Here is a 23,508-nt window from a genome sequence, read left to right as displayed (position 1 = left end):
ATCCCCAGGGCTTACTCCAGTGCCTCACAATGTAGGCATTTAATAAATGTTTGTTGACAAGGTCATATCATAAAGTCAAAGAGCAGGAACAGAAATGCCTTTCTCAACTATGGAAAGAGGAAGAGTTCTTGACCAAGGGTTAGAGAAGAGCACTGACAATAAAAATGAACTATTTTGATGACATCAAATTGAAATGTTTTTGCACAAACAAGAGAGAAAATAAAAGAGAAACAATGAGGAAAAAATTTTTTTTTGCAAATTAATTCACAACCTAGGTATCACAATCTTACATACCCAAGATATGTTGAGAACTGATTTGTGTGTGTATATTAATAAAATATCAGAACAAACAGATAAGTGGTCAAATGAAATGAACAAAGTTCTCCAAAAAAAAATAGGCAAATTATCAAAAAACACAGGAAGAGAATTCTCAAATCACTGATAATAAAGGAAAAGCAAATTAAGACAATTCTGAAATTTCATTTTAAAGCCATCATGCCAGCAAAGAGGACAATAAAGGAAAATGAAAATTCTTGACAGGGTTAGGGATATGAGAGGATGGGCATACTAATGCTTTACTGATGGAGCTCTGAATTGATCCAGTCATTAAAGAAAGTAATTTAGAACCATAACCAAAACAGCTATTAAACTATATATACATACCCCTTGGCCCAACAAAACACTAATTATGTACCACAAAGAGATCAAAGAAAGAGATGAAAGAAGTAATACATACAAAAACAATCAGTCGCACTTTTTGCTATAAGGAAGAACTGAAAACAAAGGGATTGTTCTTCAACTGGGATAAGGTTAAACAAATTTTATCGTGTTTGGATGTAATGCAATATTACTGAATCATAAAAAATGATGAAACGGAGACATTCAGAGAAACCAGGGAAGAATGATATAAACTGATGCAAAGTTTTAAACAAGCAGAAGCAGGAAAATAATTTAAATAATGACTAGAACATTGTTAAGGAAAACAATTTTAAAGAACTTTATAACTCTTATCAATGCAATGATCAATCATAATTCTAAAAGAATCATGTTTCTCCCCTCTTGGCAGAGGTGATATTAAAGTGCAGAATGAGACATAATTTTCACACACAATGTGTGGATTTGTTTTGTTTGGCTATACGGACTTGTTAAAAGCAAGAACTTATAGTTGGAACAAAGTCTTAAAAGAGGAGATTGGGGAGGAAGCTACAGTAATGTAAAAAAAAGTATCAACAAAACATTTAAAAATATACTTATGAAGGTGGTTTAGAAGAGGACAAAGACAAGTGCAGCAATGTTGGAAATGTTAATTTAACAGTTTTTTTTAAATTCATGGGGTCATATAAAATCCTCTTTTTCTCTTCTTTGTATATGAAAATACTCATGTTTATTGAGTGTCATATTCATAATAAAAAGAGAAGAAAAATACAAAGTATAGATAAAAATAAAGTTCATCGAACTTCTACAGGTAATCTAAGCACAAGAATATGACAAAAAAAAAATTTTTAATAGTTGCTGCTACCTTGCAATTTCTATGCCACTTTATTTTATGAACAGATGTTTACTTACCAAACTAATTCTTTAAAATGTGCTCATTTTATTTGGTGGGCCTTATGATAAATTATCCAAATATGCTTACAATAAAGTTGTAGGTAACAGAGATTCACAGTTTAAAAAACAAGTTTCTTTTTCTGTTCTTTATATATGGAAATGTTCATATTTGTTGATGTTTATCAAAGTCATAATAAAAAAAAAACTGGGTAGTTTTGTCATATCCAAAGGGGGAAAAGAATTGCAATGTAGAAACTTTTTATTTTCAGAAGATAAGAGGAAAAAATCAAACCATTCCTTTGGAGTTGACATAGCTACTGTATTTTAGTTTTGTAACTATTAAAAACATTAATCACAAAGTGAAGATAGTCAATTCAACAATATTTTTAATTTGGTAACAATATATTCTTAGACTAACATCTTGGTATGTCACTCTTCAGCCAAGAATTTTTATCCAAATTTTATCCAAATAGATAAAATTTTAAAGCATCACTGCCAAGTGATAAAAATCCTGGTAGCATTAAGTGCTAACAACGTCTAATACAGCTAGGTGCTCAAAGGATGCTGCTATAAAGAATGTTTACATGCTTAAAGTGCTCAATTTGTGAGACTACATATCCCAAATGAAACTCTTCACATAAATATTTCCCACCAGTTTTAACTCTACTCTTAGTCTACAATGTCTACTTCATATTCTGGTTTTCCACAGTGCTTGGTTCAATCTTCCAGGGTTTTACTAGTATCTCCTTTGTCTGCAAAGTACAAACTGATTATTATAATCCCCTTAAATATCCCCAACCAAGTATGTACTCTACTAAACAAATAAGAAAACAGAGTAATCAAACTATAAAACCACCTAGATAATTATGTAACTTGAGGTGAATAATTCTTTTATAAGTTCCAATTAAGACTCCAGTTCTTTGGTTCATTTTAAAACTTTTTAGCTACTCTGTTCAGACCACTCTAAAAAGGCCCTGGAAAGAAAGGTGGGGAATTCAAGTCTTCTCTATTACTAAACCATAATAACTCATTAATCTGTAATCACAATGGGGCAACATTTTATCTTCTCAGATATTCTTATTATTTGTGACAAAAACCTATATTTGCATAGTTTAATGCTTAAGCACTCATACCCATATAGATCAAGAATAGAAAACAATTATCCTAAGTACACTGTGTCTTCTAATGCACTCGTGGTGGGGTTGTGAACTGATCCAACCATTTGGAGAACAATTTGGAACAAAGTGCAAAGGGCTATCAAACTGTGCCCCTTTGACCACTTTTGACCATATAGACAACCACTAAGTCTATATCCCAAAGAGATTTTCTTTTAAAGGTGGGGGAAAGGACCTAATTGTACACAAGTATTTATAACAGCTCTTTTTGTGGCAGCAAAGAATTGAAAATTGAGGGGATATCCATCAATTGTGGAATGGCTCAACAAGTTGTGGTATATGATTGTAATGGAATACTATTGTGCTTTAAGAAATGATGAACAGGGAGGCTACGAGAGGCGCGGGGAGCGAGGTCCCCTTGCGGCCAGCGGCCCGCGGGGATGGGAGGCAGACAGGCGGCGGCAGGCGGCTGCTCCCCGAGCTGGCGCTAAGCAAGCGCTCGCCCGCCCTCCAGCATCCTGGGATGGCCGCCCGAAAGCACCAGCACCTGGCCCGGGAGAGGTACCAGCTTCCTCCCGTAGCAGGGAACCATAAAGTTCAACCTTGGACAGCAGTTACAAACCAAGCCTTAGATGTCGCATGGAGGACAGTAAAAGGACCTGTGATGTTGGGCATATCATTTCTTGCTGCTGCTGCCCTCTACCACTTCAGAAGCCTATATTTATATTTAGGACATCGGTTAAACTGGTGGAGTGGATACCTGCAGAGAAAATTCAAAAAAAAACCTCAGCGTGGAGGCAGAAGTGGATCTTCTTGGTTATTGTGCAAGAGAATGGAAAGGAGAAACTAGCCGAGCCAAGCTGATGAGGAAGGCTTATGAGGAACTCTTTTGGCGTCATCATGTTAAATGTATTCGGCAAGTCAGAGGAGATAACTATGATGCATTAAGATCAGTCCTGTTTCAGATACTAAGCCAGGGCCTCTCTCTTCCATCCTGGATGAAAGAAAAAGACATTATAAAGCTTCCTGAAAAACTACTTTTTTCCCAAGGTTGTAATTGGATTCAACAATACAGCTTTGGCCCTGAGAAATACACGGGCCCAAATGTGTTCGGAAAATTACGTAAATGTGTTGAATTATTAAAGAGTCAGTGGACAGAGTTTAGTGGTATTAAGGACCAGCACAAGAGAGGGAACATGTGTAACTACCTTTTTTCTGATGAGAGCCTGGAATACAAGCTGTATGAAGCTTTAAAATTCATCATATTATATCAAGTCATAGAAGTATACGAACAAGTGAAGAGTGAAAAGGCCATTCCTAGTCTTTATCACCTCCTGTTTTCCAGGGAAACATCCTCAGATCCTTTAAGTTTCATGATGAATCACCTGAATTTTATAGGTGATACATGTGGATTACAACAGATTGACATGTTGGTTCTTGGACACTCTCTTGAAGTCAGAATAAAAGTGTTTAGACTATCTAAGTTTAATACCAGAGACTTTCAAGTCTACTATCCAGAGGAATGCCACAGGGAGTGGCCTGAGATCTGCCTTCTGACTGAAAATGACCGCCACTACCATATTCCTGTCTTTCAAGCGTGAGATGAATTGGTACTATTGCCTGCAATAGCAATGAACATGCTTCAAATAAAGTATTGCATGAAAACCAAAGCTTTTATCTAGCTACTGAAGGAAAGGAACCTTTATTTTCCCTTCTGGAGTTAAAGGAACACTGTGATGAAATAGACCTATGTTGTTTTTTTGGGTGTGTGGTTTCTTCAAAAGACACTGAGAACCAGGATTTATCACTTTGTTTTTTACTTAATTCACAAGGGATTTGGTTGTTCAGAATACCTTTGAATGACACAGAATATTGACAAAAAATGAGTAGTTAACCTAGAAAAACTGACCTTTTAAAAGTCTGTAACCTGAAAATGTTGGGACATTGTTAACCCTAACCTCAGCAAAAGAAAAGTCCTACTTAGGAATCTTTCCATTTGTGGATTATGGCCTTAGCCATATCAACATTATCATCTCCATTCATCAAGAATCTCCATGGTACTTTGGTTGTGTAGAACCATTTGCTTGACTTTTTAAAAGAAAAAAAAAGCATGCAAGTGGGGAAACTACTTTAATGCTATATTGTATGAATTGTTTTATATTATTTTCAATTTATGTGGCTGGATATAATTGACTTAACATGTGTGCAAAAAAATGAGTGTTCTTATTAAATATTCCATAGTTTAAAGGAAAAAAAAAAAGAAAAGAAATGATGAACAGGAAGCTTTCAGAAAAATCTGGGAAGACTTACAGGAACTAATACAAAGTGAAGTGAGCAGAACCAGGAAAACATTGTACAAACTAATAGGCAACACTATGTGATGATTAACTGTGAATGGCTTAGCTCTTCTCAACAATACAATGATCCAAGACAATTCCAAAGGACTCATGATGGAAACCGCTATCCACATCCAGAACCATTAATATCTAACGAACTACTGGAGTCTGATTGCAGATCAAAGCATACTATTTTTCACTTTACTTTTTTGTGGGGGGGTTTCTTTTCGGTCTGTAATTTCTTTCATAGGATGACTAATATGGAAATGTGTCTTACATGATTACACACTTATAACCTATATAAAATTGCTTGCCTTTTCAATGAAGGGTGAGGGGAGGGAGAGAATTTAAAACTCAAAATTTTTTTAAAATTAACGTTAAAAATTATCCTTACTTGTAATTGGAAAAAATAAAATACAATTTTAAAGAAACTGTTTTTACATATAACTGGGAAAAATAATTGTGGTATCTTATCACGTTTCTACAAATAACCTGGCAAACAGCATACAATCAACATGCTATTTAAACATTGGAACTGATGGGCAAAGGGCAAAAATTCTTGAATAAATGGTCTTACTAAATTTAAAAGTCAACAAACTATCAACAATGAAAGAAAAGTCCAAGTCAGTGATAATAAGGGAAATGAAAATTAAAATAATTCTGAGATTTTTATCTCACACCACTTCAAAAGGTCAAAGATGATAAAAGATGAAACCAGGAAGTGGTAGTGAAGTTCTGGGAACTCAAGTTTACAAATAGATTATCAATGAAAACTGAATCAGTTCAACAATTCTGAAAAATTATTTGGAATAAATCAAGAAAAGTCATTGAACTAGTCATACCCCACTTCAGTGCAATGATACCACTCCTGCGTTTACACTCCAAGGGGACCAAAAACTTTTATATGCCAAATGGCAGCACTTTTCATGGTATTAAAAAAAATAGAAACAAAGTAAATGTTCATCTACTGGGGAATGGCAGAATGAGCTACAGACAACATGACAGGAATATCATTACACCATTATAAATTATAAACTGATAGAGAACAAGCTAAGGAGAACCAACAACATAACATATAAAATGACAATAATGTAATAAAATAAAACTAAAAAGCAGGTACCTCAACTCATCATTGGGAAATCTCTTATCCTGCAAGACAATCTTTGATCTGCCTGGTACGCACATCTCATTAATATTCTCTGTCTCTCTGACAGAAGGGCAGGTCTGTAAGCTCCAGGGCCTCTAGTAAGAAGGCAACTCAACACACTCTTTTCCCCATTTCCCAACAGCTACAATGCTTTTGGACTTCTTTGGACTTCTCCATCACCCTCCAGGCCAGGTACCTCTCCCCACTTCCCTTTTAAGCTTCCTTTTATGTATTTTCTTCTTCCACTACTTGAAGGCAGAGACAATCACTTTTTTGCTTATATTTGACTCCCAGCACTTTTAAGTTACAAATATTAGGAGCTTAATAAATACTTACTAGCAGCTAAACTGATTATTAAATTATAGTGATGAATCTCAGTCCAAGGAAACAATGTTGCAACACTGTCTCCCTCCTCTTGTTAAAGGTTAAAGAGGTAAGGGACCAAGGATGTGAAATAAAGTATATACTGTTAAATATAGTCAATGTGCTTGTTGTTTTTGTTTAAATATTTTTATTACAAGAAGGTTCAATACTGTGAGAAGGATGAAGAAGAACTGAGTGAACTGTAAAAACAAAAAGTATGAATAAAACATAAGAAAAAATATTTTAAGAAATGCCAAATGAAGAAAAATCAGCACTAATTACTGAAAGACTACATTGACTTTATTAAACTATTTGGCATTATATACAATAAATATTTAAATAATTCCATGCTTTAAAAATTAATAAATGAAATTATTCTTTTTTGCATTTAATCATAGGAAACTATCACAGAAACATGTTATCTTCCAACTGTTTCAATCAACTAACAAGAAAATACTGAGATGGGGTTGAAGCCAAGATGGTGGAATACAAGGATAGACCTGCTCTAGCTCTCCCCCCATAACCCATAAAATGCCTGTAAAAAAATGACTCTAAAAATATTCCAGAGCAGTAGAAGCCACAAACTGACAGTGTGAAACAGATTTCTAGCCCAAAACAGCCTGGAAGGCCAACATGAAAGGTCTATCACACCAGGGTCAGAGTAGAGCACAACCCAGCCGCAGCATGGCACAGACAGGACTAGACAAGACTTCAGAGCATGGAATCATGGGTAGCAGCTACAGTTCCCAGACTTATCAACTCACAAATGCAAAAGATAGCTTCAAAGGTCAGTAACAAAGCTCTTTCACTTAGGTGAGAGGGGAGCACAGTCTGGCTGCTGCATCCACTTTTGGAGCCCTCGGCCTAAAGACTGTGGGGCAATCAAGCAGCTGATCTGGGTCTCAGTCCTGAGTGGCAGTCCTGGGGTGAGGAAGAGCATTGGGGTGTTGAAGCTGGTGGTGGCTGTGGAGAGGGAACCCTACTCACAGTTTCAGGGCAGACAAGAGTGCTGGTGGGTGCTCATAGCCAGGAGAGGAGTAAACTCCTCTCCCCTGATGGTGCCACATTGGAGGAACTGAGTACTTACAGGTCCATAGAGTATACCCTCCACTTGACAAAGGACTCACAAGTCAAGTAACTGGCTGGGAAGATGCCCAAAAAGGGAGAAAAAAGTAAGACTATAGAAGGTTACTTTCTTGGTGAAAAGGTATTTTCTTCCATCCTTTCAGATGAGAAAGAACAAAGCACACCATCAGAACAAGACATAAAAGTCAAGGCTTCTACATCCAAAACCTCCAAAATAAATATGCAATGTTCTCAGGCCATGGAAGAGCTCAAAAAAGATTTGGAAAATCAAGTAAAAGGGCTCAGATGCAATCCAGCTCAGACACTGTCTAGCTGAGATTCTATCTGGCCCACTTGTGAATACAAGCATTACAAATGCTTAGGCTCCTTAAGAAGCAACCCAAATTGGCAAATCTTTAAAAAAACTTTGTTTTCTTTGGCTTTAAGAAGGCTTGAGTGGAATTCATTCGAGCACAATCCAGACTGTCAGTATTTTGGGGTCCCCATCACCCCTCAACCTCTTCATTTATGGTTCCCTGACCGGGAAAAGCTGCTAATCTCAAGTTCTTCTGCTAAAACTGGAAGGTATGTAAACCTCCCCCTCTCCCTATCACCTACTTGCTCTCCAAGCACCTTGGAAGTGCATTTTTGGACCTGGCTGCAGGTCCCAGTATCAGGCAAAGTCTCTGAACTTTCTGGGCGCTAGAGAGTTAGAGACTCAGGTTGTCGGTCCATTGGTTAGGCAGTGGACCTGGGCATAAAGTGGGTGCCCAATTCTCTGGATTTCCTGGGCACAAGGAAATCGGGGAAAACTCGGTTACTTTTCTTGTGTGTGCCTAAGTCTCTGAACTTTCTGAGCTCTAGAGAGTTAGAGACTCAGGTTGTCGGTCCACTGGCTGTGTTTGAGGTCATGGACCTGGACATACCCTCCAAAGCACAATTCTCTGAACTTTCTGGGCGCTAGAAGGTTAGAGAAATGTCAGTTAAACGGGTGCCCAATTCTCTGGATTTCCTGGGTGCAAGGAAATCAGGGAAAACTCGATTATTTTTGTCCTCTTCTTTTTTTTCAAGGCTTACTTCCCACGTCCTCCTTTAAGGCGGGGTGGGGGAACTTCCAGCCCCAAAGGGAAGAAAAAAAACGGGTCAAAATTCATCAATTCCAAGGAATTCGCCTTTGGGCTGTCTTTTACAAAACTGGAAAAAAATTTAACTTCTCTAAAGACCTTAAAAAGAAAAAGTTGATATTCTTTTGCAACACACTTTGGCCTCAGTATCACCTGGAAGACAACGAAGTCTGGCCCATATTTCGGACCTTACAATGTAATATCCTTTTACAATTAGAATTATATTGCCTCCAAAAGGGAAAATGGAAAGAAATACCTTACATAAGGGCCTTTGTCAAACTTCCTCAGGACCCCATTCTCAGAACAGACTGTAAGATGCTTATAGCTAGAGCCGTCCCACAAAAAGGAAATGGGGGTGAATTGGACATTTTGGATGACCCCCTGTTTATGGCTCCTAGGGTCTCGGCCTCACTTCCTCCCCTATCTCTGTTCCCAACCCCCGCTCAGTTCCCAGCCACAGGGCTTGCTAAGGTGCCTCCCTCTGCAGCCCCTCTCACTGGGGCAACATTCACTAAGATCTCAGGCCCCACCCCCATGGCAGTCTCTACAGTATCACTGCCTGTAACTTACCCCTCCTTGGGGACTCTACCTCAGTCCCCAACTATGGGCCTTGCTGGGGTGCCTCCCTATGCAGCCCCGCTCACTGGGGCAATATTCACTCAGGCTTCAGGCCATGCTCCCATGGCATTCTCTGGGGCATCTCCCCCTTTGATCCCTACTCTTCCTCAGGTACCAATGGATCTTTCCCCTTGCCAGCCAGATCCTCTGGCCCTGCAGCCTAATCCAGTTCAGCAGGCATTCCCTAGTCCCTCCCTCACAAGAAGTGGGACTTCTTATCTTGCTCCACAAGCCCTTGTCCCCACTGGGCCATCAGGGCTGTTTCCCTTGAGAGAAGTGCCTACCCCACCCAGTGGGACAACCAGGATGCGTGTTCCGCTCTCTCTTTCGGGTCTCACCCCGATTAAAGAGGAACTGGGGAGATACTCGGAAGACCCCACCACATTTACTGAGGGGTTTAGGGACATATCCCTACAATTTGAACTTTCTTGGAAGGGTCTGCATATTCTTTTCTCCGTCTGTTGTACCACTGAGGAGAAAGGGAGAATTTGGGAACATGCCCAAAAGTTTGGGGATCATATGGCTAGCAATAATCCCATAAAATACCCCCCAGGAACAGCTGCTGTTCCCATGAGTGACCCCAGATGGGACTATCAAAAGACTGAGGACAGGGAAAAGAGAGACTTTATGGTAATTTGCCTGTTAGAAGGCCTAAAAACTGCATTTCAAAAACAAGTAAATTTTCAAAAAATTAGGGAAATTACTCAGGGAGAAAAGGAAAACCCTGCCCTTTTTCAAAACTGGCTAATAGAAGCTATTAAAAAGCATACAAATTTGGATCCTGACTCCACAGAAGGGGCAGCAATCCTTAGCATGTATTTTATTAATCAGTCTGCCCCAGATATTAGGAGGAAACTGCAGAAATTGGCAATGGGACCCCAAACACCTCAGACCCAGTTACTGGAGATGGCCTTTGGAGTCTTTAACAACAGAGACCTCGTAGCAGCAGAGGAAAGAGAACGAAGGAGAAGGGCCAAGGCCAGGGAGCATGCTGAATTCTTGGCTGCTGCCTTGGTCAGGAAAAGACCCAGGGAGCACACCTCCAGGGCACCCCCTTGGAGGAAGGCTGGCTACTTGGGCAGTGGGGAAACCTACTTTTGTTGCCACAAGGAGGGTCACTGGTCCAAGGAGTGCCCCTCCAGGGCGCCCCCCCCCCCCCCCGGAGGGAGCCCCAGGAACCAACGCCTGTGGAACCGTGCCCATGTGACCAGGAGGGACATTGGAGGAAAGATTGTCCCTCAGGTGGGAAAAGTGGTGGAACCACCCCCCAGTACCCTGTCCTCCAGTCTTCTCAAGAGTTGGAACATCAGGAAAGCCTGGGTGCTGGCAGTGCTCCCACTTTCTCCACCTCTCTCACCAAGCCCTGGGCAAAAACGAAGGCTGAAGGTAAGGTTACCCACTTTAACACGGCTAAATTCTCTGCTTTAACCAGTCACTCTGGCCCTACCCATCCCCTGACCCCTCAGGTCATAGGCATTGAAGGGGAAACTAAGGAATGTCTCCAGACATACCCCTTCCCCAGCCTACTTGAGAATCTGTTGTTTAAACACTCCTTCCTTATGCCCTCCTCTGACCCTGCCCCCTTGTTGGGAAGGGACCTGATGGTGAAATTGGGAAGTCAATTTTCTCTAGTTAAACCTCCCATCTCCCTTTTGCCTCTGTTCACTATATCTTCCCAGGTTTGCTTGAGAGTGTGGGAGACAGTCAGGCCAAATATTTGGGACCCTGGAATTCCAGAGAGCTACTTCTGCCACCCCAGCCATTGTTAGTCTCGCAGACACTAAAGTGCTCCCCCATCTCAGCCAGTATCTGATTAAGCCTGAGACCTGGGAAGGACTACAACCTTTAATTGAAAAATTCCTTAAGTATAGAATCTTTGTCCCTTGTCCATCTCCATGCAACACTGCAACCCTTCCCACAAAAAAGTCTAATGGAGAATAAGTTTTTGCTTTTGATTGTACTTTTCCTGAGGAATCAAGTCCATGTAAGCTAACACAGACAGTTTTGCCCCAAAGCTTTCGAGATAACCCTCATTTATTTGGCTTTGGGAAGGGATTTAAGGCACCTGAAACTAGCAGGCAGTAGCTTAATTCAGTATGTGCATGATATTCTTATTTGTAGCCCCACACAGGCAGGTTCTTTGGCTGCTGCCACAGAAGCCCTTAATTTCTTTGGCATTCGAGGCTATAGGGTCTCTTTGAACAAAGTCCAGATAGCATGCCAGTCCATAAAGTAACTGGGCCATGAACTCACACCCACCTCTCTCTCCTTAACCTCTGAGAGAAAAAGGACAATCCTGTTTATCCCTGGTCCAGACAGCAAGTTCAAGTGTTTTTAGGCATGACTGGATTTTGTAGACTCTGGATTCCTAATTTTGGTTTTATTGTTAAACTCCCTTATGGCCCTACTCAGGGCACTGCTACGGAACAGGCTAAAGTTTTTGAGACTCTGAAAACTAATTTGACCACCACCCCATCACTAGACCTACCCAATCTGGGAAAACCTTTCACTCTGTATGTTGATGAGAGGAGAGGACAGGCTTTGGGAGTCTTAACCCACTCCTTAGGACCTGATCCCAGGCCAGTTGATGTTTTTATTTACTCAAAATATGTTTTCCTTGTTCTACGTACCTATGGAGCAATCTGGAAAGAAAGGGGATATCTGACAGCAAAAAACTCCCCTATCAAACATGCCGTTCTATATTTTGGCCTTGCCACAGTCATCTTTAATTCTCTCCAGAGAAATTATCTTTTATGCCAGGGAAATTGTCTTTTCTTTATACTCCTTTTGTACCTGTTTGGTGTGTGCCTAACCTGTTTGCCAGGTTTGTCTTTTCCAGGGTGCAAGCCATCAACTTCCAGATGACAGTCCAGGCTATATACCAACCTCTGTCTGAATCCTAGGTCTCCAGCCCACTAGACCTGGCACCACCCAGATTCTGAAGTCTGACCCCTTGAACGGGACCCATCAAGGCAGGGACAGCTCTACGCCCCTTGCCAGCAGGAAGAAGTTTCAGAAACTGAGACCTTCGCCCTTTACCCCAAAAGAATTTGGGTTCAATCTGTTTGAGGGGGGAATGATGGGGTTCAGACTCTGGGAAGCTCCTTGAGCTCCTCTGGAATCTCCTCACTTAACCTGACCTTTCATACTCAAATTGAGCTCTCCTTGTATCTCTCCACAGAACCTGGCTTTTCATACTCAAATATGTGACCATTGTCTGTTATCTCTCGATTGACCCACGTGCTTCCCACCCAAAACCCTCCATTGTCTGCTATCTCCTGATAGCCTCCAGGTGTTTCCAGCCTTTGACCCTCCTTGGACTTCTCAAGACCCTTCCTAAACCCCTCCTCCCATCACCCTGTGCTACCAGACACCCCCACCCCCACCCCTCCTATACTCTTTTCTGTATTTAAGTTCCATCTTGCCTCCATGAAGGCGCTCAGATGCAATCCAGCTCAGACTCTTGTCTAGCTGAGATTCTATCTGGCCTGCTTGTGAATACAAGCGTTACAAATGCTTAGGCTCCTTAAGAGGCAACCCAATTTGGCCAATCTTTAATAAACTTTGTTTCCTTTGGCTTTAAAAAAAAAAAGAAAAGAAAAAAGAAAATCAAGTAAAAGAAGAGGAGGAAAAACTGGGAAGAGAAATGAGAGAGATGCAAGAAAATCATGGAAAGCAAGTTGACAGCTTGCTAAAAAAGACCCAAAAAAAAATGCTGAAGAAAATAAGACCTTTAAAAATAGACTAACTCAAATGGCAAAAGAGGTCCAGAAAGTCAATGAGGAGAAGAATGCTTTAAAAAGCAGAATCAGCCAAATGGAAAAGGAGGTTCAAAAGCTCACTGAAGAAAATAGTTCTTTAAAAATTAGAATGGAGCAGAAGGAAGCTAATGACTTTATGAGAAACCAAGAAATTACAAAACAAAACCAAAACAATGAAAAAAAATTGAAGACAATGTGAAATATCTCATTGGAAAAACAACTGACCTCGAAAATAGAACCAGGAGAGATCATTTAAAAATTATGGGACTACCTGAAAACTACGATCAAAAAAAGGGCCTAGACATCACCTTCCAAGAAATTATCAAGGAAAACTGCCCTGATATTCTAGACCTAGAGGGTAAAATAGAAAAGGAAAGAATTCACCAATCACCTCCTGAAAGAGGTCCCAAAAGGAAAACTCCTAGAAATATTGTAGCCAAATTCCAAAGTTACCAGGTCAAGGAGAAAATATTACAAGCAGCCAGAAAGAAACAATTCAAGTATTGTGGAAATACAATCAGGATAACACAGGATTTAGCAACTTCCACACTAACGGACTGAAAGTCTTAGAATATGATACTCGAGAGGTCAAAGGCTATAGGATTAAAACCAAGAATCACCTACCCAGAAAAACTGAGTATAATACTTCAGGGGAAAAAATGGAATTTCAATGAAGTAGAGGACTTCCAAGCATTCTTGTTGAAAAGATCAGAACTAAATAGAAAATCTGACTTTCAAATACAACAATCAAGAGAAACATGAAAAGGTAAACAGGAAAGAGAAGCCTTAAGGAATTCATTAAAGTTGAACTATTTACATTCCTACATGGAAAGATGTTATTTGTAACTCATGAGAGCTTTTTCAGTATTAGGGTAGTCACAGGGAATATAAATATGTAGGTGTGTATGGGTATATGTGTATTATATATGTGTATATGCATGTATATGTACATAGGTGTATGTGTGCATGTGTGTATATATGTCTGTGTGTGTGTGTGTGTGTGTGTGTGTATACACACATAGACAGAGAGCACAGGGTAAGCTGAATATGAAGGGAGAATACCTAAAAAAATAAAATTTACTGTTGAGTGGAATGGACTAGGAGTAAGAGAAAGAAAGAGGTAGAATGTAGCAAATCATCTCACATAAAAGAGGGAAGAAAGAGTTTTTGGAACGGAGGGGAAAAGGGGAAAGATGAAAAGAAATAATTTGGGCCTTACTCTCATGGGATTTGGCTTAAGGAAGGAATAATATACACTCAACTGGATATGGAAATCTATTTTACCCTGCAGGAAGGCAAGAGGGAACGGGATAGGAGAGGGAAGATAATAGAAGGGACAGCAAATTAGGGAAAGGGATAATCAGAAGCAAATACTATTGTGAGAGGACAGGTCAAGGGAGAGAATGAAATAAATGAAGGGCAAGATAGGATAGAGGAAAATGTTGTTAGTCTTTTACAACACAACTATTGTGGAAGTGCTTTGCATTGTTATACCTATATAACCTATATTAACTTGCTTGTTTTTTCAATGAGGGTGGGTGGGGAGGGAGGAAAAGAATATGGAACTCAAAGCTTTAAGAATGAATGTTAAAAACTGGTTTAGCATGCAACTGGAAATTAGAGTATAGAAATCTATTTTGCCCTACAGGAAAACAGAGGGGAAGGGGAATGGAAGAAGGGTGGGTAATAGAAGGGAGGACAGACTAGAGGAAGGGATTGATGGGGTGCATGCTGTCCTGGAGTTGGGGGTAGGGAGACATGGGGAGAAAATTTTGAATTTGAATTCTTACGGAAGTGAATGTTGAGAACTTAAAAATGAATAAATTAAAAGTTTTTTTTAAAAAGATGTTTAAAAATTTTAAAAACAAAAATAAATAAACAGAAAAATATACTGAGATGCAGCAAAATATTCAGCATTGTAGACAACACAAAAAAAATTTTGAAAAATAGTTTTTATCGAGGAGTTTACAACCTAGTTGAGAAGACAAACTATTATGAATGAAATAGTACCTAAAATACAAGACATATAATTGTTAAATTATGTGGTTCAAACTTTAAGAAGTTCAGGGAATCAATAGTGAGGAAAAACTTCACAGAAAAAAATTTGTTTAAGGGAGGCAAGAACAGGATAGAAGAAAGGTAAAAGAAAGGAAATCCAGGTCAATAGAACAACACAAACCCAAAGAAAGAAACAAGACCATATAAGAGCAAAGGGTATGATTGGGGCAAAGTTAAGGAAGTGAAAAATCGCACAGCCTTGAAAACCAATGACAAGAATTTAAACATGATACCATGAAAAGGAAACAATGGAGGTTTTTAAGGAAAGACACTGCAAATAATGTATAACGAATATTTATTTGACAACAGTATATGCCCTAAGAACTAAGAAAATTATCTGAATAAGTTAATATTTTATCTAGATGCTTCAGGCAAAGGTATTTTTTTGCCTGAAATACTGAAATAATTACCTTAATCTTCACTTAAAAACAATACTGGTAATTTCCTTCTAGTTACAGTATAGTGCTTTTACTTCTCCAAGTTCTTTCATATCGTTTCACAGGATCTTAGATTTAGAACTAGAAGCACCTTATCATTTAGACCAAACTGAGAGCCAGAAAAGTTAAGTGATTTGTACAAAAATCACAAAGGTCCAAGTGGAAAAGCCAAGATTAGAAACTAGGTTCTATGATTTCGAAACCAGAACACACTTTAAAAAAAATATTATATATTTTCCCAATCACATGTAAAAGCAATTTTTAACATTAATTTTTTAAAATTTTGAGTTCTTCAAAGTGTTAGGAACAACTGTCGAGTAGTGTTCTTCCCACTAGGAAATAAGAAATACAGGTAAAGGGGTACAGAAAGTTATCTGGCCCTACAGGACAAAAGAGAAGATGGAGACAAGGGCAGAGAGGGATGATAGAAGAGAGAGCAGATTGGTCATAGGGGCAATTAGAATGCTTGGTGTTTGGGGGGGGAGGGGACAAAAGGGGAGAAAATTTGGAACCCAAAATTTTGTTTAAATGAATGTTAAAAGTTAAATAAAGAAATTAATAAAAAAAAAATTCTTTGTTAAAACAAATAAATAAATAAATAAAATTTTGAGTTCTAAATTCTCTCCCTCCCTCCCCTCCCCCTTGATTGAGGAGGCAAGCAATTTTATGTTATACAAAATATTTTCATATTAGTAATGTTGTGAAAGAAGATTCAGATAAAAAAGCACAAAAAAAGTGAAAAATAGTATATTTCAATCTGCATCAGACTCCATCAGTTCTTTCTCTGGATGTGGGCAGCATTTTTCATCATGAGGCCTTTGGGAATTGTCTTAGATCACTGTATTGTTGAGCTCAGTCACGCTAAGTTAATCACCATACAGTAAGAGCTGTTACAGTGTACAATGTTCTCCTGTTTCTGCTCACTTCACTATGCATCAGTCCATGGAAGTCTTTCCATGGAAGCAGGGAAGCATCCTGTTTATCATTTCTTATGACACAATAATATTCAATTACAATCATAACTTGTTCAGCCGTTCCCCAACTGAAGGAGTGTCCCTCACTTTCCAAATCTTTGCCACCACAAAAAGAGCTGTCATAAATATCTGAGTCCAAATATGTCCATTTTCCTTTTTTTTAAAAAAATCTCTTTGGGATATAGACCTAGTAGTGGTACTGCTGGACCAAAAGGTACGCACAGTTTGATAATCCTTTGGGTATAGTTCCAAATTGCTCTCCAAAATGGTCAGATCAATTCACAATTCCACCAACAGGAATTAATGTTCCAATTTCCACATCCCCTCCAACATTTATCATTTTCCTTTTCTGTTACATTAATCAATCTGACAGGAATGAGGTGGTACCGCAGAGTTGTTTTAATTTGCATTTCTCTAATCAATTGTGATTCTGAGCATTTTATATATGACTATAGGTAGCTTGGATTTCTTCTTCTGAAACTACTTGCAGAACACCCTTTTCATACAATCATGATATCCCCTTGTGATTCACTTAATGCCTGTGTAGACAAAGGGAAAGTGAATATTTTCTGTAAAAATATTTTCTGGAAAGATGGCAGAGTAGAAAGACACACATATGCAGGGTCTCCCCACACAGCCTATAAAATACTTGTAGAGAGGAACTCTCAACAAATTTGGGAGCAGCAAAAGTGGAGAACAACAGAGTGGAGGAGATTTTCAGCCCAGGGTGACCTGAAAGGCCCACAGGAAACATCAGTTGCTCCTTTCCCTGACCCAGAGCAGAGCCTAGCCCAGCCTTGGCTAGGCGGAGCACAGCTCCCAGCAGCCCTCAGGGGCAGAATCTCCAGTCGCAGAATCCCCAATCCCAGCAGCAGCAGGTTCGAAGATCCCTCAACTCACAGGCGCCAAAGGTCAGTGACGGGTTTTTTCAGCTGGCCAGGAAGGGAGAAGGGCCTTCCATAGCTCTGGCATTAGGCAGCAGCCCACAGAGGCCACATTGGACAGGAGGCAGCAGTTCTCAGCCCCTACATCAGCCCACATACATTGTTGGAGCGTAAAAACCCCTGGGGGCATTGAGGAGCTGAGACTTGCCTCTGCCCTGTGTGGAAGCCCTGGTCTTTGTCTCACACTGAATGGTGGCCCTGCCCATCCAGCTTATCTGAAAATCAGCCCCCAGTGCTGACTTGGTGGAACTGGAGGCCAGGTGGCTGTGGAGAGGTAACTGCTAAGATTCTGGGCACAAAAATCCCTCTCTGCATCCAGACCAGTACACACTTGATTGTGCCACCTTAGAGGAACTGAGATCTCACAGATTCCCAGAGTATACCCCACTCTTGACAAAGGACCCAAAAGTCAAGTAACTGGTTGGGAAAAATGCCCAAAAAAGGGGAAAAAAAATAAGACCATAGAAGGTTACTTTCTTGGTGAACAGATATCTCCTCCCATCCTTTCTGATGAGGAAGAACAATGCTTACCATCAGGGAAAGACATAAAAGTCAAGGCTTCTGTATCTCAAACATCCAAAATAAATATTCAATGGGCTCAGGCCATGGAAGAGCTCAAAAAGGATTTTGAAAATCAAGTTAGAGAGGTAGAGGAAAAATTGGGAAGAGAAATGAGAGAGATGCAAGAAAATCATGAAAAGAGGGTCAACACCTTGCTAAAGGAGACCCCAAAAAATGCTAAAGAAAATAACACCTTGAAAAACAGGCTAACTCAATTGGCAAAAGAGGTTCAAAAAGCCAATGAGGAGAAGAATGCTTTCAAAAGCAGAATTAGCCAAATGGAAAAGGAAGTCCAAAAGCTCACTGAACAAAATAGTTATTTCAAAATTAGAATGGAACAGATGGAGGCTAATGACTTTATGAGAAACCAAGAAGTCACAAAACAAAACCAAAAGAATGAAAAAATGGAAGATAATAGGAAATATCTCATTGGAAAAACAACTGACCTGGAAAATAGATCCAGGAGAGACAATTTAAAAATTATGGGCCTACCTGAAAGCCATGATCAAAAAAAGAGCCTAGACATCATCTTCCATGAAAATTATCAAGGAAAACTGCCCTGATATTCTAGAACCAGGGGGCAAAATAAAAATTGAAAGAATCTACCGATCACCTCCTGAAAGAGATCCAAAAAAGAGAAACTCCTAGGAACATTGTGGCCAAATTCCAGAGTTCCCTGGTCAAGGAGAAAATATTGCAAGCAGCTAGAAAGAAACAATTCAAGTATTGTGGAAATACAATCAGGATAACACAAGATCTAGCAGCTTCTACATTAAGGGATCGAAGGGCGTGGAATAGGATATTCCAGAAGTCAAAGGAACTAGGACTAAAACCAAGAATCACCTACCCAGCAAAACTGAGTATAATACTGCAGGGGGAAAAATGGTCTTTCAATGATAGAGGACTTTCAAGCATTCTTGATGAAAAGACCAGAGCTGAAAAGAAAATTTGACCTTCAAACACAAGAATGAAGAGAAGCATGAAAAGATAAACAGCAAAGAGAAGTCATAAGGGACTTACTAAAGTTGAACTGTTTACATTCCTACATGGAAAGACAATATTTGTAACTCTTGAAACTTTTCAATATCTGGGTAGTTGGTGGGATTACACACACACACACACACACACACACACACACACACACACACGCACACACACACACACACATGCACACACACACACACATACAGCACAGAGTGAATTGAATAGGATGGGATCATATCTTAAAAAAATGAAATTAAGGGGTGAGGAAGAAATATATTGGGAGGAGAAAGGGAGAAATGGAATGGGGCAAATTATCTCTCACAAAAGAGGCAAGTAAAAGACTTTTCAGTGGAGGGAAAAAGAGGGGAGGTGGGAGAAAAAACCTGAAGCTTAGTCTCATAACATTCAACTAAAGGAAGGAATAAAATGCACACTCATTTTGGTATGAAAACCTATCTCACAATACAGGAAAGTGGAGGAGAAGGGGATAAGCAGAGTGAGGGGGATGATGGAAGGGAGGGCAGTGGGATGAGGGAGCAATTTGACATCAACACCCTTGGGGAGGGACAGGATCAAAAGAGAGTATAGAAGCAATGGGGGGCAGGATAGGATGGAGGGAAATATAGCTAGTCTTACACAACACGACTATTATGGAAGTCATTTGCAAAACTACACAGATATGGCCTATACTGAATTGCTTGCCTTCCCAAAGGGAATGGGTGGGGAGGGAGGGATGAAGAGAAGTTGGAACTCAAAGTTTTAGGAACAACTGTTGAGTACTGTTCTTGCAACTAGGAAATAAGAAATACAGGTAATGGGGTACAGAAATTTATCTTGCCAAAAGAGAAGATGGGGATAAGGGAAGGGAGGGATGTTAGAAGGGAAGACAGATTGGTGATAGGGGTAATTAGAATGCTTGGTGTTTTGGGGTGGGAGAAGGGAGAAATAGGAAGAAAATTTGGAACCCAAAATTTTGTGGAAATGAATGTTGAAAACTTAAATAAATTTTAAAAAAATATATTTTCTGATTAGATCACCTACACTGAATAACATTCAAGTTTTATAAATCAAGCATTTAAATATTCCAAGAAACTCTAGATCAATATTTAATTAATGATTATTATAATTATTATATTGATTAATATATTACATATAATACAATAATATGTTGATTAATAATTAATACATATTAACTATATAATTATAATTATGTTAATTATGTAGTTAGTGTATATACTAGGTGATACAATTCCTAGAGCTTTGGAGTTGGAGTCAAGAAGAGCTGACTTCAAATCCATCCTGGACACTGAACACAGCTGTGTGACGCTGGGCAAGTCACTTAACTCACTGCCTACCTCAGCTTCTTTATCTGTAAAATGGGAAGAATAATAGCACCTACCTCACAGAGTAGTTGTAAAAATGAGACACAGGCACACACATACTTATATATGTAGAACAGGATGAATGACATTTTATTTGTATGTTGCTTAATTCAAATGCCTATAGTTGATATTGTCTCTGGGATAGCACTACATATTACACATGTAAATGCAAAAAAAAGGTTTTTTTGGTTACACAATGCTTAAATTTTGCTATGATATAGAATAAATTAATTATTTTCACCTCCAGTGATGATTTTTTTAATCCAACATCTTGTGCTTTGTTGAATTTGATATTTAAAAAGAAAAACCAGCTGTATATGAGAAAGCAAGCTGCAGTTTCATGTACCTGCCTTCTTTCTGTTGCCAATTTTGTTTGATATTTAAGTTCAGAATAACGAAAGAAATAAAAAACAGTGATTTTGTGCTTTACTAAGTTGCATACATTTCTATTTTGAATATGATTTTACAGGGGCATTTTTAATCCTTATATAGATGGAGAAAATGAGGATTTATGATTTGAGGACTTGTGAAAGTTTCACAGTGACTTATTTGTGAAGCTGAGAGTAGAATCCAGATTGACAGCATTCTTGTCCATATCACTGATTTTTTTTCTCCTTATTTGATTGACTATTTTCATTTTTGTTTTTGTCCTGTGTTCTTGAGGGAAATGAAAGAGCTAGGGCAAGATTGTTGGATGTCATAGTAAGATTCCAGCAAACTTCATATCACTTTATGTGGTATCTTCAGATACACTTTTATTTGTTGGAAAAAAGACTTATTAATAATGTCTTTTTTTTTTTTTACACCAGTCATTTCCTAATATAATCTTCATTTTGAATTCTTCTTTGTAACAAAGAAAAGCTAAACAAAATGACAAATATAACTGGCTGATAGCATATGCAACCTTCTATATCCAGTCTGCATGGCTCAGAAGTTGTATTAATTATTCTTCTCTAGAACACCTCTTTCATATATCTATAAAGTATTAAAATGCCCTGTTTCAGGTGTCACTAGGCAAACTAACCACACTGACTTCCAGCAGCAATTTATTAGGAGATGAAAGTAGCAAATAGAATGTCCTATTTTATACTTTTCAGCTTAAATCACAAACATAACACCACCCAAAAGCCAAAAGCACTAACATAAAAACAATATCAGGCCCTAAAAACAGAAGCCATGCTTTCTTACTTCAAAAAGTATGAGTAAGGCTCACTTTTACACTGTCATCTCCTAATCTGGTTAATTATTGTTCTTTTCTCCATAAATTAATACCTCTACCACTCTGGTCATTTTTATTAGATGCTGCAAAAAAAGAAAAACTACTTAGCATTAGTCTCATAGAGGTGCTCAAAAAAAAAAAAATGCAACAGCTTCTGTTGGTTCTACCTTGTCTGTGACCCAGCTACTAGCTGTAGTTAACAGTACCAATTCTTTTTTCCTTTCTCTTCCTTATGGAATACCTCATAATTTCAAACACTGCATTTGCTAATCACCACAATTCCAACTCTTTGTTACTTACACAATTTTTCTGGAAGGCCGCCCTGGGTGTTGTGCCACTGTAAAGGCCCTGTGTCCAAACACAAAGCAAGATACAATGAACAAGGAAAACCAACAACAGCTGCACAATTCAGTAAACAGGGACCTTATTGACCATGCGTTGATGTCACCTCATTCTGCTTATCCCAAAAGCAATGCATCTAGGATTCATCAGTGCAGTGAGCTGCTTTCATGTGTGTTCTTGCCTCTCCAAGAGCACAAAAAAAAAAAAGCAGAATAAGAATGGTATTTTTCTATTGTCGAGTTACATACCACATTACTCCTACCGCACTATCCTCTATTCTTGAATCTCCTGCTCAAAGACCCCAACCCTGGATGACTCCAGTCTGACTGGGGCTGGAGAAAGTCACCAAATGACGGCGACTGAGTCAACCCCAAATTTGTTAATGTACTCTCAAGTAAGAAGCAGCAAAGGATGATAGAGAGTTGGCCTTGGAATCAGGGAGACCTAGGTTCAAGTCATACCTCTGACAAATACTGGTTGTGTGACTATGGGCAAGTCACTTAACCTTTCAATGCCCTCAGGAAACTCGCTAAAACTATAAATTGCAAAGAAGGTGCCAACCTACATTGGTAGAGGGAGTTTCCCCCTCTATCAGTAAAATTGCAGGTCTAGTCCCCCACCTCTATTCCTTAATCTCAACTGCCACTTAAACTCACTACCACAAGATAATCCTTCTACTCCTCCTCATCTAATACTTACCAAAAAGACTATTCCAAATCTCTTTCATCCTCCAGATTCCCAAGGTATATCCTCCTTCACCCTCTCAACCAAGGGCCTCACCTCATATTTCATAAAAAAAAAAAAAAAAAACTAAGGCCATTTCTCCTCCCCTTTTCATCTCACATCCCTCTGACATTTCTCACTATCTCTTCCTTGACTCAAGGTGAAGAGGTGGCGTTTCTCCTTGCCAGGGCCAACCTTTTTTAATCCTACACACACCCTTGACCTTATTCTTTTAAGCTTCAGCAGTCTCCACAACTACCATCCCTGTTCTCTAAACTTCCATCTCCTCCCTGTCTATTTCTATCTCCTTCCCTGATGCCTATAAACATGACGCCCCCACCTCATCCCCAACCTACAGGAGACTCTCTCATCATTAAAAAACTCTCACTAAATCCTATAACCCTGGCTGGTTAGAATTCTAAATCTTTCCTCTTTTTCTGCTAAACTTGCCAAAGCAGTGTATATTTGGCAATTTCATTTCCTCTCTTCTAACTCTTTTCTAAACTTGCTGCAATATGGCTTCTCATCTCACCATTCAACTAAAGCTCTGTCCAAAAATCACTTAATTGCCAAATATAATAGCCTTTCCTCAGTCTTCATCCTTCTAGACCAAGGCTTTTTAAACTTTTCCCACTCGAGACCCCTTTGACGCTTCTTAAACTGGAGGGGACCAACAGTTTAAGAAGCGCTGTTCTAGCCCTCTCTCTGAAGCATGTGACTTTATCACCTTTTTTTCATCACTTGCTCACTCTTAAGGACTCCTGCCTTGTGTTACCACTCTTCAGTCTCCTTTGCTGAATGTTCATC

The 23,508-nt window shown here is 39.1% G+C and overlaps 1 protein-coding gene and 1 pseudogene across 2 annotated transcripts in view; one reads left to right on the top strand and one right to left on the bottom strand.

Annotated features, from left to right (window-relative positions):
- USP32 (ubiquitin specific peptidase 32) overlaps positions 1-23,508 on the bottom strand; it is a 262,811-nt gene that overhangs the window by 229,531 nt on the left and 9,772 nt on the right. The gene's annotated exons all lie outside the window — the stretch shown is intronic.
- LOC140528775 (inactive ubiquitin thioesterase OTULINL pseudogene) lies at positions 3,109-4,283 on the top strand (annotated as a pseudogene).

Source organism: Notamacropus eugenii, chromosome 2 (genome assembly GCF_028372415.1).
Source record: "Notamacropus eugenii isolate mMacEug1 chromosome 2, mMacEug1.pri_v2, whole genome shotgun sequence".
Taxonomy (NCBI): Eukaryota; Metazoa; Chordata; class Mammalia; order Diprotodontia; family Macropodidae; genus Notamacropus; species Notamacropus eugenii.
The sequence above is the reverse complement of the archived record's forward strand: the minus strand, read 5'-3'. Positions and strand labels throughout refer to the sequence as shown.